Raw genomic sequence first — 19052 nt, forward strand, 5'->3', positions numbered from 1 at the left:
ATATCTCACGAAATAAGCGTCAAACGAAAAAACTACAAAGAACGAAACTCGTCTAGCTTGAAGGGGGAAACAAGATGGCGCTATGGTCGGCCCGCTAGATGGCGCTGACATAGGTCAAACGGCTATCAACTGCGTTTTTTTTAAATAGGAACCCCCATTTTTTATTACATATTCGTGTAGTACGTAAAGAAATATGAATGTTTTAGTTGCACCACTTTTTTCGCTTTGTGATAGATGGCGCTGTAATAGACACAAACAAATGGCTCATAATTTTAGACGAACAGTTGGTAACAGCTAGTTTTTTTTAAATTAAAATACAGGACGTAGGTACGTTTGACCATTTTATTTCGGTTGTTCCAATGTGATGTACCTTTATGAACTTATCATTTCTGAGAACGCATGCTGTTACAGCCTGATTACCTGTAAATACAACATTAATGCAATAAATTTAGATTGCCATCGATAAAATGGCGGCCAATTATCCTTCCTCCCATAATACCGCACCATACATTAACCCGCCAAGGTCGCTGATGTTCCACTTGTCGCAGCCATCGTGGATTTTCCGTTGCCCAATAGTGCATATTATGCCGGTTTACGTTACCGCTGTTGGTGAATGACGCTCCGTCGCTAAATAGAACGCGTACAAAAAATCTGTCATCGTCCCGTAATTTCTCTTGTGCCCAGTGGCAGAACTGTACACGGCGTTCAAAGTCGTCGCCATGCAATTCCTGGTGCATAGAAATACGGTACGGTTGCAATCGATGTTGATGTAACATTCTCAACTCCGACGTTTTTGAGATTCCCGATTCTCGCGCAATGTGTCTGCTACTGATGTGCGGATTAGCCGCGACAGCAGCTAAAACACCTACTTGGGCACCATCATTTGTTGCAGGTCGTGGTTGACGTTTCACATGTGGCTGAACACTTCCAGTTCCCTTAAATAACGTAACTATCCGGCGAACGGCCCGGACACTTGGATAATGTCGTCCAGGATACCGAGCAGCTTACATAGCACACGCCCGTTGGGCATTTTGATCACAATAGCCATACATCAACACGATATCGACGTTTTCCGAAATTGGTAAACGGTCCATTTTAACACGGGTAATGTATCAGGAAGCAAATACCGTCCGCACTGGTGGAATGTTACGTGATACCAAGTACTATTACAGCGCCATCTATCACAAAGCGAAAAAAGTGGTCCAACTAAAACATTCATATTTCGTATGTAATGAAAATGGCGGTTCCTATTTTAAAAAACGCAGTTGATATCCGTTTGACATATGGCAGTGCCATCTAGCGGGTCAACCATATCGCCATCTGGTTTCCCAATTCAAGCCAGACGAGTTTCGTTCTTTGTAGTTTTTTCGTTTGATGCTTATTTCGTGAGATATTTTGCCCGGTCACTATCAGTGGATCACCCTGTATACTGACAGACAGGGACAGACGAGCAATGCGGACGGTAGTTGTAAAATAATCGCATGGAATCAGCGGACGAAATCACTCGTGACTTCCAAAGCACTACCAGCAGTCTAGCTAGAACGGCGACTGTGCGTAGGGAGTTAAAAAGAATGGGGTGCAATGGTCGAGAGGTCCTCATAAGCCAGAGATTGTGCAGCCAGTGTTAAGTGACGCTTACAGTGCAACCACACCACTGCACAGCGGATGACTTGAAACGTGTGATTTGGAGCTGTGAATCGTACGATACCCGGCGGCAATCAGATGGACGGGTCTGGGTTTGGGTAATATCAGGAAAATGTTAACTGCGATCATATGTTGTACCAACTGTGAAGTGCAGAGGAAATGCGTTATGGTATGGTGTGGGGGCGTTCTTCGTGGTTATGGAGGTTAAGAAAGCGCTAAATGAGGAAGCAAATGAATGCATCTTACAGCATTGTGTACTAGGTACAGTACAGGAGCAGTTGGGAGATGACTACGGTTTTTATCAGCATTACAATGCACCCTGCCATGTAGCACCTTCTGTCAGGCAATGTTTGAGGACAATAATATTCCTGAAATGTACTGGCCTGCGCAGAGTTCCGACGCGAAACCGATGGAACGTCTCTGGGATGAGTTGGGATGAGTTAGAACGCCTGCTTCGATCGAGACCGCTGCGTCCCACATCACTGTCTTCTCTTGTTTCAACTGCTGACTAAGAAAGGGCAGCCATTTCTTCACAGGCATGCAGACACCTCACTCGAAGTGTCCTCAGCTGAGTTCAAGGCGTCATATAGCGAAGGTGCACACACCCCATGTTGATGTCCACTAATAGGTATCCGGGTACTTTTGGTCAGATAGTACACGTGGCTGAATTACACTGAAGCGCCAAAGAAACTGGTATATGCATGCGAATTCAAATACAGAGATACGTAAACAGGCATCATTAGGCGCTGCGGTCGGCAACGCTATATCAGACAACAAGTGTCTGGCGCAGTTGTTAGATTGGTTACTGCTGCTACTATGGCAGGTTATCTAGATTTTAATGAGTTTCCACGTGGCGTTAAAGAGGGCACAGGAGTCACGGGACACAGCATTTCCGAGGCAGCGATGAAGTGGGGATTTTCCCATACGACCATTTCACGAGTGTATCGTGAATACCAGGAAACCAGTAAAAACGCAAATCTCAGACATCACTGCGGCCGGAAAAAGATCGTGCAAGAACGGGACCGACGACTGTAGAAAATCTTTTAACGTGACAGAAGTGTAACCCTTCTGCAGATTGCTGCAGATTTCTATGCTGGGCCATCAACAAATGTCAGCGTGCGAACCATTCAACGAAACATCATAGATATATGCTTCGGAGCCAAAGGCCCACTAGTGCACCCTTGATGACGGCATAACACAAAGCTTTACGCCTCGCTTGGGCCTGTCAACACCGGCATTGGACTGTTGATGAGTGGAAACATGTTGCCTGGTCGGACGAGTCACGTTTCAAATTGTATGGAGCGGATGGACAGTTATGGAGACAAGCTCATAAATCCATGCACGTTACCAGGGGACTGTCCAAGCTGGTGGAGGCTCTGTAATGGTGTGGGGCGTGTGCAGTTGAACTGATATGGGACTCCCGATACGCTTAGAAAGACTCTGACACGTGACACGTGCGTATGCATCCGGTCTCATCACCTGAATTCATGGCCGGCCGCGGTGGTCTCGCGGTTCTAGGCGTGCAGTCCGGAACCGTGCGACCGCTACGGTTGCAGGTTCGAATCCTGCCTCGGGCATGGATGTGTGTGATGTCCTTAGGTTAGTTAGGTTTAAGTAGTTCTAAGTTCTAGGGGACTTATGACCACAGCAGTTGTGTCCCATAGTTCTCAGAGCCATTTGAACCATTTGAACCTGAATTCATGTCCATTGTGCATTTCGACGTCCGCAGCTCGTGGTCGTGCGGTAGCGTTCTCGCTTCCCGCGCCCGGGTTCCCGAGTTCGATTCCCGGCGGGGTCAGGGGTTTTCTCTGCCTCGTGATGATTGGGTGTTGTGTGATGTCCTTAGGTTAGTTAGGTTTAAGTAGTTCTAAGTTCTATGGGACTGATGACCATAGATGTTAAGTCCCATAGTGCTCAGAGCCATTTTTTTTTTTTTTTTTTTTTTTTTTGCATTTCGACGGACTTGGGTAATTGCAGCAGGACAATGCGACACCCCACACGTCCATAATTGCTACAGAGTTGCTCCAGGAACACTCTTCTGAGTTTAAACATTTCCACTGGCTACCAAACCCCTCACACGTGTACATTATTGAGCATATCTGGGACGCCTTGCAACGGACTATTCAGAAGAGATCTCCAACCCCTCGTACTCTTACGGATTTATGGACAGTCCTGCGCTGGCCGCAGTGGCCGAGCGGTTCTAGGCGCTTCAGTCTGGAGCCACGCTACCGCTACAGTCGCAGGTTCGAATCCTGCCTTGGGCATGGATGTGTGTGATGTTCTTAGGTTAGTTAGGTTTAAATAGATCTAAGTTCTAGGGGACTGATGACCTCAGATGTTAAGTCCCATAGTGCTCAGAGCCATTTGAACTTTTTTTTTTTTTTTTTTTTTGACAGCCTTGCAGGATTCATGGTGCAAATTCCCTCCAGCAATACTTAGTCGAGTGCATGCCACGTCGTGTTGCGGCACTTCTGCGTGTTCTCGGGGGCCCTACACGATATTAGGCAGGTGTACCAGTTTCTCTGGCTCTTCAGAGTATGTACTACAATTTCAAATCCATCAGGGGACCCGCGTGGAATTTTCGCACTTTTCTTGTTTTAAGCAATGACAGTATTTCGCGTAAGTGTAGTCGCTGGGATGAGGGTAGTTGTGAAAATGAAGATAAAATATTTATAAAACGTGAAATGATAATCTTGAATTTATGATACGTCCTTCTATATACATGTGTACGCACATAATTTTGAACATAATTCTCTCAGAACATCAGAATACTTCGATGTAAACGGTGTTTGACCAAAGAATGTACATATACCTTTTGTTTCTCATTTTCTTTAAGGAATACAACAATGTTATTTGATTTAATTATCCTTGAGAAGGCTACCCACAGTATTTGTCAGTAAAGATAGGATTTAGTAAATATAATCCCTCTCTTTGAAGTGTTTGTCCTGCGACTTGTTTATAGCATCGCCAAAGCCATTTTACTAAGCAACTGTCTTCTTGTAAATTGAAAAGGCGATCGTGGATCGAATGGAGTTGTGCGAAACTTTCTCACTTTTGTAGCTGTAAATAATGACAGTATTTGGAATGAGTGTAGCTGATGGGATAAGTGTAGTTGGCGACCAATCTTTGTCGTTTGAGAGAGTATAGTCATTTAGAAAAATTAACTTACACGATAGGTTGACATACTGGTCTACCGCAGTAGTCACAGTTATTATCTATGACAATGCTGAATACAGATTGTCCAGTTAATAAGTACTTTCAATCGAATAAAACGACATTTGTAATAAGATAATATGAAAAGGGAGTGTCTTATTCGTGATTAACAAATTTGCTTCGTAAAATATTGGTATGAAGCTGGGTATCCATGATGCCCCTTTTGTCTATGATAGTTAAAAGTCTCTTTTATGTAAAATTTTTCCAAAAGTAGTAAGTTTTAGCGCAAAACCGGTATGGAATATCAGAAGCCGGTTAAAAAGCCTTTCTAACGATACGTCGTCCATCCCTGTACGATTAGTACGTTTCGAGAAATTATACATATACAGGGTGTTACAAAAAGGTACGGCCAAACTTTCAGGAAACATTCCTCACACTCAAAGAAAGAAAATATGTTATGTGAACATGTGTCCGGAAACGCTTACTTTCCATGTTGGAGCTCATTTTATTACTTCTCTTCAAATCACATTAATCATGGAATGGAAACACACAGCAACAGAACGTACCAGCGTGACTTCAAACACTTTGTTACAGGAAAGGTTCAAAATGTCCTCCGTTAGCGAGGATACGTGCATCCACCCTCCGTCGCATGGAATCCCTGATGCGCTGATGCAGCCCTGGAGAATGGCCTATTGTATCACAGCCGTCCACAATACCAGCACGAAGAGTCTCTACATATGGTACCGGGGTTGCGTAGACAAGAGCTTTCAAATGCCCCCATAAATGAAAGTCAAGAGAGTTGAGGTCAGGAGAGCGTGGAGGCCATGGAATTGGTCCGCCTCTACCAATCCATCGGTCACCGAATCTGTTGTTGAGAAGCGTACGAACACTTGGACTGAAATGTGCAGGAGCTCCATCGTACATGAACCACATGTTGTGTCGTACTTGTAAAGGCACATGTTCTAGCAGCACAGATAGAGTATCCCGTATGAAATCATGATAACGTGCTCCATTGAGCGTAGATGGAAGAACATGAGGCCCAATCGAGACATCACCAACAATGCCTGCCCACACGTTCACAGAAAATCTGTGTTTATGACGTGATTACACAATTGCGTGCGGATTCTCGTGAGCCCACACATGTTGATTGTGAAAATTTACAATTTGATCACGTTGGAATGAAGCCTCAGCCGTAAAGAGAACATTCGCACTGAAATTAGGATTGACACATTGTTGGATGTACCATTCGCAGAAGTGTACCCGTGGAGGCCAATCAGCTGCTGATAGTGCCTGCACACGCTGTACATGGTACGGAAACAACTGGGTCTCCCGTAGCACTCTCCATACAGTGACCTGGTCAACGTTACCTTGTACAGCAGCAACTTCTCTGACACTGACATTAGGGTTATCGTCAACTGCACGAAGAATTGCCTCGTCCATTGCACGTGTCCTCGTCGTGCTAGGTCTTCCCCAGTCGCGAGTCATAGGCTGCAATGTTCAGTGCTCCCTAAGACGCCGATCAATTGCTTCGAACGTCTTCCTGTCGATACACCTTCGTTCTGGAAATCTGTCTCGATACAAACGTACCGCGCCACGGCTATTGCCCCGTGCTAATCCATACATCAAATGGGCATCTGCCAACTCCGCATTTGTAAACATTGCACTGACTGCAAAACCACGTTCGTGATGAACACTAACCTGTTGATGCTACGCACTGATGTGCTTGATGCTAGTACTGTAGAGGAATGTGTCGCATGTCAACACAAGCGCCGAAGTCAACATTACCTTCCTTCAATTGGGCCAACTGGCGGTGAATCGAGGAAGTACAGTACATACTGACGAAACTAAAATGAGCTCTAACATGGAAATTAAGCGTTTTTGGACACATGTCCACATAACATCTTTTCTTTATTTGTGTGTGAGGAATGTTTCCTGAAAGTTTGGCCGTACCTTTTTGTAACACCCTGTATAAGATTACCGATAATGCCGTCTGTAAGACGCACGCCGAATCCGCAGGCGAGTCGCCGTACGCTCTTTGGGATCCAGCGCCGCTGCCTTGATACTACGTGCGGCAGCAGGCGGTTTGTCGCGGCTCCACAAATAACAAGCATCCCTGGCCACGGCTCTGCGTCCATTGTCGCCGCACGCGGCAGTGCGGCCGAGGCCGGCGTAGCCATTATTTACGCGGGTGGCATGTTTAGTGCTGCCGAAGCGCCATGCCGTGCGTCGCAACGGCCGCTGCAGCCCTGTAGAGCATGGAGAGCAGCCGCGCTCGACTCCACGCAGACTTCCGCGCCTACTGGCTTCCCTGTAAATGAGACGCGGACCTCTAGGAACAGCAGCCAAAGACAGCGAAGGGCACCGCAGAGCAGCTCCCCATTCCAGCTAAAACTTCGCAAACCGAACTTGCATACTGTCCCGCCAAATGGGCGTATCAGTCTTGTAATGGTACTTGAATTACGTAACCATTGCGGCACCTCACCTCAATCTCTCGATACCAGCAATATTCTACTGTGTTTCTGTAAAATAGTTAACATATTTCTGTGACAACATTCAGATTTGATTTCATTGATGTAGAGGTACTTTGATACATCGATATGTTTATATTGCAGTGATATTAGTCTTATGTGTATTCTTTTTTTTGTCACTATGATCTTTGACGTACTTGTAACTCTGATTTTTGGGCGCGTATGCGGTTATTAGAGAGTCAAGTCTTGGTCGTCATGTTGAAAAGACGCAAATTGTAGTCAGTTTATGAAATGTGAACTTTAACAGTGAGGAAGAAATTTTCAAGTATGTTTTATATTGTGAAGTGATGTTTCAACAAAAGTAGTAAAAAAGAAGTGTAACTTAAATTCGGAGTGCTGATTACTTTTTTTACATCACCATTGTCCTAACACGCAAAAGATTAATCTCCAAGAATGGTTTATGAAACACATCTATAAAACTTTTGAATATCGCAGAATAATACCTAGGCCTCTTTGCATCCGAGCTTCGAATCATCACTACCTAGATTTTCGACGATTGAGCCATGATTCACAACGAGACCAGCCTGGGAATCACGAAAAGATGAGTGCCTAGTTTATCCATTATTTCATGAAATGACTTTATTAACTGTGCGCTAATGACACCTGCCACACAACATAACTTTGTTGTTGCCCGAAAATGCAATACTTGGCAGCGTGAGCAACACTACAATCATAATTAATTTTTTACCTTTGTTGTGGTAGGGTTGTTAGAGTCTGAAGAAAGTCAGGACGTGCAATGGATAGTGACCGAGAGCAGGTGCACCCAAAAACAAATCTCAAAACCACTTCGCCATTCACGGAGGAACTAATTTGAGGTTACCTCCTCGACCCCTTCAAGTTCGGATCCTGAGTGTAAGCTTGATCTTAACTACGAAGTTACAAGACGCACAGAGAGAAAAATGTTGAGGACCAGTAGCGATTACGTCAACAAAAAGCTGAACATCAAAAGTACCTAAAATAAAATAGCCGAAGGGAAAAATTTCGCTTTCTGGAAAATTAGATCAAGCGTCACATGAGCAAAGAATATTCGTTCATGTAAAAAACAGAAGCGTTCTTAGATAAAATAAGGCCATTCATCTTGTTCTTTGTTTCAAACAGAGGAAGATGTTATTGAAACTGTGGGTCCTGAGATAAGCGTCGTGTCAAGTACTCTTTACATCTCAAACGGATTCATAAATTCTTTCTTTCATTCATTCATTCACTCTTCTTCGTCTGTAGCTCTCACCATGTTAAAAAACTGTGTTAGAATCCAAGTATCACTGAAATTTATAAACTAGGTAAATTTAACATTGTAGAATTAATACTAACTCTGCCGCTTTGAAAGAAAAAGTTGGTTTCCTCACATACTGCTGTTGTTTATCTCCTATTGTTGGCTTAATATCTACATGACCACATGGATACTTTTCACAAAAGATCAGTCATTTATTCGCCGTAAAAATGGACACACTGAACATTCCTACTTACCATGCAGCCAAAACGAATTTTCGAGCTTAAACCTAGATAATCAGATCTTAAAGGAACGATTAGTAAGGTACGTTTTGTTTTAAACGTTACTTCTGATTAGTTGTAGGGCTCTAAGTTTCTTACTTTAGGCCAAATCGCAGAATTCCAGAGGTCTTCACGACAGAAAATAGAGTCTCACACAACAAGTCAACGTCTATGGAAATTATTTTTCTTCCACGTACTCTGATAGGAATGACTGTAAAGGATTTTCAGTCAAAAAAGTACTATAAAGTAACAGTGAGAAAAAGCTACGTAGTCAGATCTGTAGACTTATTACAGGATATAAGAAGAAAGAAATGTCGCAAATGCACCGTTTGCTCTCTAGGGGTGCTTGAGTGGTTTGACGCTGCACTTTCCGTTATTATGTCAGTAGTCGCCAAATTTTTTGCTCAAGAGCCAGTACTGACATTGTGGCTGAGCTCTTCTGGACGCAAAAGTACCGATCCTATTACTACTTGGTAAGCTACATAAGTGCACATGTTATTAGTCCCAATAGACTAGCTACATAGTAAGGACTACATATCGGCTGCCGGCGCCCAAGTACGGATCGCTAATGTCGGCGCCATTTAGAACACTTCCTGTCCACTGTTCTGTGTTTCACATAGCTTCACCCTCAGCGACCCCACACTTGGGTCACTGTAACTGCCTGATGAAGTGTTAATGTGTTGTCTGTGTGAGCCAATGATTAATAACAATAATTGTACCTATATTTAAATTCATTGCGTAATAACAGACACGATCACAGACTTTAATAAAGGTTTGGAATATCGTTTCTTGTACTCATTGTGCTGTTTTACTAGCTACAAATATGAACCGCATTTGAACCGGACTGCCTCTATGAACGTGCATTCATGAGTCAATGTTACTTCCGTATCAAAATATACACCATTGCAACCGATTGGTACGAGACGTGCATACCTGTGAGTTATCACCACTGGAAGCCAAGGACACTGAAGCGTCAAAGAAACTGTTATAGGCCCGAGTATTCAAATACAGAGATACGTAAACAGGGAGAATACGGCGCAGAGGTCGGCAACGCCTGTATAAAAGAATGGTCTGGCGCAGCTTTTAGATCGATTACTGCTTCTAGATATAAGTGAGTTTGAACGTGGTGTTATAGTCAGCGCACGAGCGATGGGATACAGCATCTCCGAGGTAGCAATGAAGTGTAGATTTTCCTGTACGACCATTTCACGATTGTACCTTGAATATCAGGAATCTGGTAAAGCATCAAATCTCCGACATAGCTGCAGCCGTAAAAAGATCCTGCAAGAACGGGACCAACGACGACTGAAAAAAATCCTTCAACGTGACAGAACTGCAGCCATTCCGAAAATTGCTGAAGATTTCAATGCTGGGCCATCGACAAGTGTCAGCGTGCGAACCATTCAACGCAACATCATAGATGTAACCTTTCGGAGCCGGAGGCCCACTTGTGTACCCTTGATGACTGCATCACACAAAGCTTTACGCCTCGCTTGGGCTTGTCAACACCGACATTGGACTGTTGATGACTGGAAACACGTTGCCTGGTCGGACGAGTCTCGTTTAAAATTGTATCGAGTGGATGGACAGTTATGGAGACAACCTCATGAATCCATGGACCCTACATTTCAGCGGGGGGACTGTTCGAGCTGGTTGAGGCCCTGTAATGGCGTGGGGCATGTGCAGTTGGAGTGATATGAGAATCCTGATAAGTCTAGATACGACTTTGACAGGTGACACGTACGTAAGCATCATGTCTGATCACCTGCATCCATTCATGTCCATTATCCATTCCGCCGGACTTGGACCATTCCAGCAGGACAATGCGACATCTTACACGACCAGAATTCCCACAGGAACACTCTTCTGAGTTTAAACACCTCCGCTGGCCACCAAACTCCCCAGACATGAACATTATTGAGCATATCTGGGATGCCTTCCAACGTGCTGTTCAGAAGAGATCTCCACCCCCTCCCCCCACCCCCCTCGTTCTCCGATTGCGAAAAGATTCAGTTGGCACCCACCTACACAGGGAGAAATGATCATCACGATAAAATAAAATATATCAGGGATCGCACAGAAAAATTTAAGTGCTCGTTTTTCCCGCGCGCCGTTCGAGAGTGGAACGGTAGAGAGACAGCTTGAAGGTGGTTCATTGAACCCTCTGCCAGGCACTTTATTGTGTAAAGCAGAGCAATCAGGAAGACGTAGATGTTCTCTTACGTATTTATGGTGTCAGTTCCCTGCACCACTACTTCAGATATTGGTCGAGTCCATGCCACGTCGTGTTGCAACAGTTCTGCGTGTTTGCAGGGACCCTACACGATGTTAGGCAGCTGTACCAGTTTCTTTGGATCTTCAGTGTATTAAAACATTCCCCCTCTAACATCCTCTAATTCGGAATGGCCGCGCTCTTTACAACCTCTGTCTCATAGGTAAGCGGCCAGTCATACGTAGCCCACAGCCGAATGTATTAACATCAGTTAAAATTAAGCTCGTCTTAAAATACGAGGGCGCGCTGAAAAGAGATGCCTCCGAAGGTTTTATTTGAAAACTCTTATAACTTTTTAAATAAAGCAAACGTTTTATTAACATGTTACATCTGTATTCTTCATGTCCACATATTTATTTCTCAACGTAGTCAGCCTGGCGACGAACACATTTCTCCCAAAGAAGGACCATTTTTTTTGATACCGTCATTGTAGAATGTCTGGCTGTGACTGTTGACAGAGCCACAAGCTCACCTCTGCTTGCATCGCTTCGTCACTATCAGAGTGAAGTCTTCGAAGATGTTCCGTAAGTTTTCGAACCAGACGAAAATTAGATGGGGGCACGTCGCATCTGTGTGGAGGACGATCGATGACAATCAACCCAAGGGGTCGGATTATTGCAGATGTCTCAGCACTCGTGTGTCATATTACATTGTCATGCTAAATGAGAGGGTACTCTATGTGTGAACGAACTTGCCGGCCGGAGTGGCCGAGCGGTTCTAGGCGCTTCAGTCTGGAACCGCGTGACCGCTACGGTCGCAGGTTCTAATCCTGCCTCGGTCATGGATGTGTGTGATGTCCTTAGGTTTAAGTAGTTCTAAGTTGTAAGGGACTGATGACCTCAGAAGTTAAGTCCCATAGTGCTCAGAGCCATTTGAACCATTTGAACGAACTCTTCGAATTCGAAACTCGACTACAGTACGCTGTTCCTCACACATCGACAAAACTGCATTGCACACTGCCACGTTACCCTCTGCACTGCAGAGCCCTTTGGCGGCAGAGGGCTGCAAATATGTAGTCATAAAGAACAAAGGTATGGAATTTTAATAACGTTTGTTTTATTTACAAAATTTTAAATGTTTTCATATAAAAAATTCAGAGCCATTACTTCTCAGCACGCCCTGGTATTATTGTCTCTGTAAGTATTTATGTTCCGCTAATGAGCAGGAAAACAGATTTGTTAAGAGACACTTATCATTAACTGATCTCTCTGGATTCGGTTGTTAGTAGATAGATGCATGTTGTTAAAAATATGTCTGACAATAGCGAGCTGCATGCAGCCTGAATCGAGCACTCGTGCGGCCCGCTGTTCTCAACAGTTGGCTGAAGTTTTTTGATTTCGCTCTTAAGAGTCCGCACGAGACACGGAGACCAGTGTGCAGTGAGCAGCTATCGTCCAAAGCGCTGGGCAAGTTTATTCGTTCTTTCGATAGGGGAGGCCGTCATAGTTCGCAAGCTTTCAGCCGGTCAGCGACGCACTGCTCTTACTGAATTGAGGCGCACGCCCTACAGTCTTTCTCGAACAATGTAACAGAAACTGTTTAGTAAAAAAAAATTAATTTTAGCTTTACTTCCAGCTTTATATGTCAGCTTCATAATGGCGTGACCATCATTTCTTTAATGGTGTTAGTTGCAATGATTTGCATTGAAGTAACAAACTGCCCGAAATTTGAAAAGGCTTACAATAAAATGGAGGCTGCTATGATTTTGCGTTTGGTCCATGTTACATAACATGCTGCTGATTACGAAATTTAACTAACATATTGCAGTTTTCTTTAGACTTGGATAGAGGTCTCTATCTGTCACCAATCTGGAGAAAATTGATCTGATGTAGCACACTCATTTGCGCTCTCGCGCACCATCGACAAAGCCGGAATGAAATATCAACAACATTCCTCATATTTCACAAACGGTTTGAGATATCGAAATGAGATTTTGGCAAATGTTATCACACAAAGAGGAGAGTATTTTGACATATGGATATTATGCAAATCTTCATTATATGCCATGTTAATCTGCTAACTATAGATGTAATATTTTTAAGGATCATCAGTAGCTGGTGAAATGAGAAATGCTGTAGGTTTTAGAACAACATGAGTGTGGACATTAAACAGTCTTTTTTTTTACTGAGGATGTGCTTTTTCATAAGCTACTGACCTTACTTGTCCTCAGTTGCCCCAATAAACTTAATTAACCTTTGTTCAAAAGTCTCTCGCAGTTGTGTCCGCACAACATGTTAGTTATGTGACATTGTGTAAACTACGCTGTGTTTCGGCAAGAGAAGCAGACTTTAACATGGCAAAAAGAAAAATGTAGGTTTTACTCGAAATTCACCATTCGTGATGCTTCTCTGAAAATTACAACTTGTTAAAAGGATAGGCCAGGGGTTCCCAACAAAATTTTCTCGAGGACCCACTCATCGATCAAGTACCTAAAAAAGCCAAATTAAGAGTCTTTTTATACGTTTTCTATTTTTGGTACTTAGAAAAAACATTGACATATTCATTATTGAAAACATATTGAGCTTAAAACTTTTTCAATTTAGCCATAATTGTTATTGTTAAATTTTTGATTATTGCTCAAAATCTTTTGTCTTCAAATCTGGGTGTTTAGTATAACAAACTCCTTAAAAAAATAAAAATTGAGTATGAACTGAAAATGACAGGAAAAAATGAAAACTGAGTGCATTGGTCTTTCAAGTGTACTAGACTTGAGGTTGCATTGAGTAGACATGTCTGAAAAATAAGAAACCACTAATTTCATACAAGGTATTATTTATTTGAAAAAATACAGTTACAGCAGAGTACTACATCAGTATGCAGTTTGTTTTAATTTTCAGTTCTTAATGAAATGACTGTCAGTTTTCAGCTGCAAGGAGGCAGCGCGCGCAGGCTAACGGCATACAGCAGAACTATTTGCCTCTGTCTAATTCTAGTTTTGCGTTAGAGTGTGCTAGTGTCAGTTGTTGTTCTGTGGTTGGCTCTGGGAAGACGCTAGACGCAGAAGCTAGCTTTCGCTAAAGCTCTGCTCATGCAGGAAGCGGCCACAACAAAAAATCTGTTATCATACGGAATATATTTAATATATTTTTTATTCTAATAGCATCTTGCGGACCCCTCTGGCGTAGCTCGCGGACCCCTGGGGGTCCGCGGACCACCTGTTGGGAACCACTAGGCTAGGCAAAAATAAATCGGTGCCTTTGTTGTATTTTCAGTGGAATTATTGTTAGATACTAACAAAAGCAGAGGCGACAGTAGATCTGTTTCAATGGTCACCACGCCAGTATGCACGTTAAGGGGTTCTGCTTAATATTTACAAAAAATACGAATGTAGGCTTCAGTTTAGAATGCCTTTCCAGCACCCCCCCCTCCCCGCCCCCCCTCGCCCCAGCGTTTCCCCTATTACAACCTACCACTCTCCCCACGCATGCCGTGCCGAGCACGTTATTCTGTGCACGCTCTAGTTGCTGGATGCATGTTAGAAAATGCATAACAGCGGGATGCGCAAATACTCGACTCGGACTGCGTGTGGCCCGACCACTGCCTTAGACCAATGTTCATTGTTGTTCTGTCTGCTTCATGTGCAACACGCTGACACTGGAATTTTATTTGCAACACAATGATGTCTTATTGCTAGTAAGGGTAGACTTAAGTCTAGTAAAGGTAACTGTCATTGCAGACACCAACACGCACTCCAGAGGAACTGGTTGCCTATTTGAAGTTGCAGCTATTACTCTTGGAACTCCTCGATGGTCGAACAGGAAGTGTGTTAGACATTAGCTTGCAGAAACCAATTGCGCAATAATGTAAATGGACATTTTTAGCAACATCTCTACAACAATAATCATCACATGGCAGTTTGAACACGTGTCTGAACATCAGTAATTTCAAAACCTTGACCGTCCACAAACAAGGAAATGCTGCATCGTGCACCTCTGACTTTATGGTCACATAAGTGCTCTAAACATTTTGAAATTCTGTATATGTAGATTTTTTACGTCTTCTATGAATGACCTAGTGGATAGCATAGACAATGACATGTATTTCAAATCTGTGTTGGATATGGACACTTTCTATTGGTCTTCGTACATCCATAATTAAAACGGACGACTTGGGACGTCAGCTGGTATAATACGTGTTAAAAATGACGTAATTCCTCCAGCTGTATTAAGGTGTTGGTTTTATTCGCAACTAGTTTCGGTGTTGCTACAAATACATCTTCAGGCCCATACTTGTTGACAGTAACCGCATGGAACACGCCTATCTCACCATTGACTACTAGTATTAGACACATACGGTTACAGGTCAGTTACTACCTGCCTTCCGCATGGAACACGCCTATCTCACCACTGACTACTAGTGTTAGAAACATACGGTTACTGTCAACAAGTATGGGCCTAAAAATGTTCCTGTAGCAACGTCGAAACTAGTTGCCAATAAAACTAAAACTTCAATACAGCTGGAGGAATTACGTCATTTTTTAACATATAGCTTTCCATTGGTGGTCGACTGTTCTCTTGTTCTTCTATTGTGTGATCAGTCCGTCCAATCAGCCCACGAGATAACTATGGTTCTTCAGTCCTTCTTTTTTCAGCTTTCGAGGCGTTGATAATCTTGTTGCTCAAATAATCTTATTAAATTTTCTTTCAAGCATTATATTAAATGGACTGGAAACTGCCATTCGCTTAGTGTTAATACTATCACAGTTTGTAGATTTGGTGGTTTATTACTATTTAAATGTCATCTTTTCATTTGACACACATGAATCCAAAAAGACTTGAAAGTTGTAAGGATACAAAATTTGGTAATGTCTTGATTAGACTGTATATGTACTGTCATAAGCCTTCTGGAAGTCAACAAAATGCAAAAGAACCTTGCATTTGTATACGCTAATTTACTTATTTACTTATTTATTTTTTGCAGACAGGGTAAAGAGAAGGTAAGTGTGCTACTGTAGGTTAGGGACTTCAGTGAATTATGTGAGTGGTTTGATAGTCTTCTGTTTTCTGTTGGGAAAACAGATTGTCAAGCTTTTCCTATTAAGCAATGCCAGTGATTAAAATGTGTGACGTACATGTGGACACACAGGAATTAAAGACGTTAGCTGCCAATAGGCATTGACATACATCAATGGGGAAAGTTGAAAATTTGTGCCAGACTGGGTTCCTAACACAGGCAGATTCGCTGACCGCTACACCATCTGGACACAGCCGTTGTTGCAGCTGCATGGACTATCCTAGCATTCCTCCTGTCAGTCCCAAATTCTCAACTTATCCTCACACTACTGATGTAGTGCCCCTACCCATTATCCTCATTAACTGCAGGGAGATCAATGCCCATTGGCTGCTATTGTCTTTAATTCCTTTGTGTCTTGATTAGTAATGGCTGCAAGACTAACGTGGTGTCTGTACTTTCGAACCTTTCCTAAAGAACAGATATACGTGATACACAGGGTGGGGCAAATAAAAGTGGCCTGGAGAACAGAGTTGCAGATTACAACGAAATACAGCAGAGGAAAGAAAATACAGTACTAACTTGACGATACGAGATGTTGAAAGTGACCACCATACATCTCTCTTGGCCCTTTTGGGTCCTGGTCAACAAGCTGTTGAAGACGGATGGCAGCGGGACTGCTGGAACTGCTGCAGTCTCTTCTGAAATGTTTTGCTGCTGTTCTAGAAGACTATGAGGGTTGTTGCGATACACCTTAAGACTTGAGGGCTCCCCACACAAAGTACTCACACGCTGACAGATCAGGTCACCTCGGTGGCCAGCTGGGGCCACGACCAAACTGACCTCGTTTAACAACTCCATCAGGTGTGAAGGTTGTGTAAATGTGCTCCAGTGTTCGGCCGGATGTATGGGCAGTTGAGCCATCCTGTTGGAGGTGACTCTAGGTCCTTTCCTCGTTCATTAATTCTAGCACTCGTCCGGGCCACTTTTATTTGCCCCATCAAACGCAGTTGTATGTAAGAAAAGGAGTACAAATTTCTTCCTGTAAGACACTCGAACGTTTTGGCCTAGATTAAGTTAATAGATGCGTACCACAGTTTTCGTGAAATAATCTAGGGAAAATGCAGCTGGACTGCGTTAGGGTATACTTACAGCACCTCAGCCAATATCCGTCAAATAAATTGAAGTAGCTCGCGATGACCTTATGTGTACATATGCCCGAAATTTCAGAAACGCAAGTTCTGTTCAGGGATATTTCTGGTCGGTATGCGGGCGAGTCCAGCCGCTGCTGTACCGCGCACAGAGGCGGCACTTTCCTTTTTTCTTCCCCTCTCTTTGCGCCCCGCTGCGTCAGCAGATGTGATATCACAGCACGGCTGCAGGTGTAAAGGGCGGCGCCGCCCACGCGGATGATGGGCATTTTTGCCGCGCCGTGCGCCGCAGCCGCCTCCTTTTTGCTTTTCACGGGGCAGCGCGAATGACGCGACGCATCCAATAAACAGGAAGCGCGACGCGGCGGGGCGGCGCCGCCCACGCACACTCCCCGGGGGACAGGGGCTTGCAACGTTTTAACGTGACAAGAATCACTATAATAACCGTTAGGTGACGTCACGTTGCAGATTCTGACGTATAAACAGCCGAAGGTACTGCAATAGGATGACGTTTTAAGAGTTTAGTATCAGGGAGTCAATAGCCGGGTGTTTTACTGCCCGACAGACAAGATGAATTTAACAGAATACTGATTTTTCCTTCGTGGGGAACGCCAGTCACGCAAAACATTTTTAAAGAATTGTCCGCCATTTGACTGTAAATGACCATTCATTTCATACAATCGCATTCATATAATTGATTTGCTTCGATGGGGAAGGAATCCACCCTCTTCAGTGTGGTTGCACGATTACGTCTGACCATCTGCGGGAATCTCTCGCAAGGGAACCTGCCCATCGCAGCGCTTTCAGTTTCAGTGGTACGAGAGCGCAGTGGAGGGCCCGTCAAAAACTGCACACAGATCAAGCATGAAAACAGGAAGAAGGTAAATTGGACTGTTAAAAAAAAAAATAGAAACAGTGAACGGTTCGAGGACAAGAAGTGCAATGTGGAGCAGCTTGGAAGAGAAATGGCGTCGTGGTTTAGTGGTTACCGTGTTCGACTGCTACGCGGGCAAGTAGAGCTCAAATTTCCCTAGTGACAATTTTTTTTCCGCTGTTCGCTTTATTCAAATTTGTGTCTGTGTCGTGGTGTAACGTCCGTTTGGAACATCGAGGTGTAAGGAAGGGATCTACACTCCTGGAAATGGAAAAAAGAACACATTGACACCGGTGTGTCAGACCTACCATACTTGCTCCGGACACTGCGAGAGGGCTGTACAAGCAATGATCACACGCACGGCACAGCGGACACACCAGGAACCGCGGTGTTGGCCGTCGAATGGCGCTAGCTGCGCAGCATTTGTGCACCGCTGCCGTCAGTGTCAGCCAGTTTGCCGTGTCATACGGAGCTCCATCGCAGTCTTTAACACTGGTAGCATGCCGCGACAGCGTGGACGTGAACCGTATGTGCAGTTGACGGACTTTGAGCGAGGGCGTATAGTGGGCATGCGGGAGGCCGGGTGGACGTACCGCCGAATTGCTCAACACGTGGGGCGTGAGGTCTCCACAGTACATCGATGTTGTCGCCAGTGGTCGGCGGAAGGTGCACGTGCCCGTCGACCTGGGACCGGACCGCAGCGACGCACGGATGCACGCCAAGACCGTAGGATCCTACGCAGTGCCGTAGGGGGCCGCACCGCCACTTCCCAGCAAATTAGGGACACTGTTGCTCCTGGGGTATCGGCGAGGACCATTCGCAACCGTCTCCATGAAGCTGGGCTACGGTCCCGCACACCGTTAGGCCGTCTTCCGCTCACGCCCCAACATCGTGCAGCCCGCCTCCAGTGGTGTCGCGACAGGCGTGAATGGAGGGACGAATGGAGACGTGTCGTCTTCAGCGATGAGAGTCGCTTCTGCCTTGGTGCCAAT

This window comes from Schistocerca nitens, chromosome 6 (genome assembly GCF_023898315.1).
Source record: "Schistocerca nitens isolate TAMUIC-IGC-003100 chromosome 6, iqSchNite1.1, whole genome shotgun sequence".
Taxonomy (NCBI): domain Eukaryota; kingdom Metazoa; phylum Arthropoda; class Insecta; order Orthoptera; family Acrididae; genus Schistocerca; species Schistocerca nitens.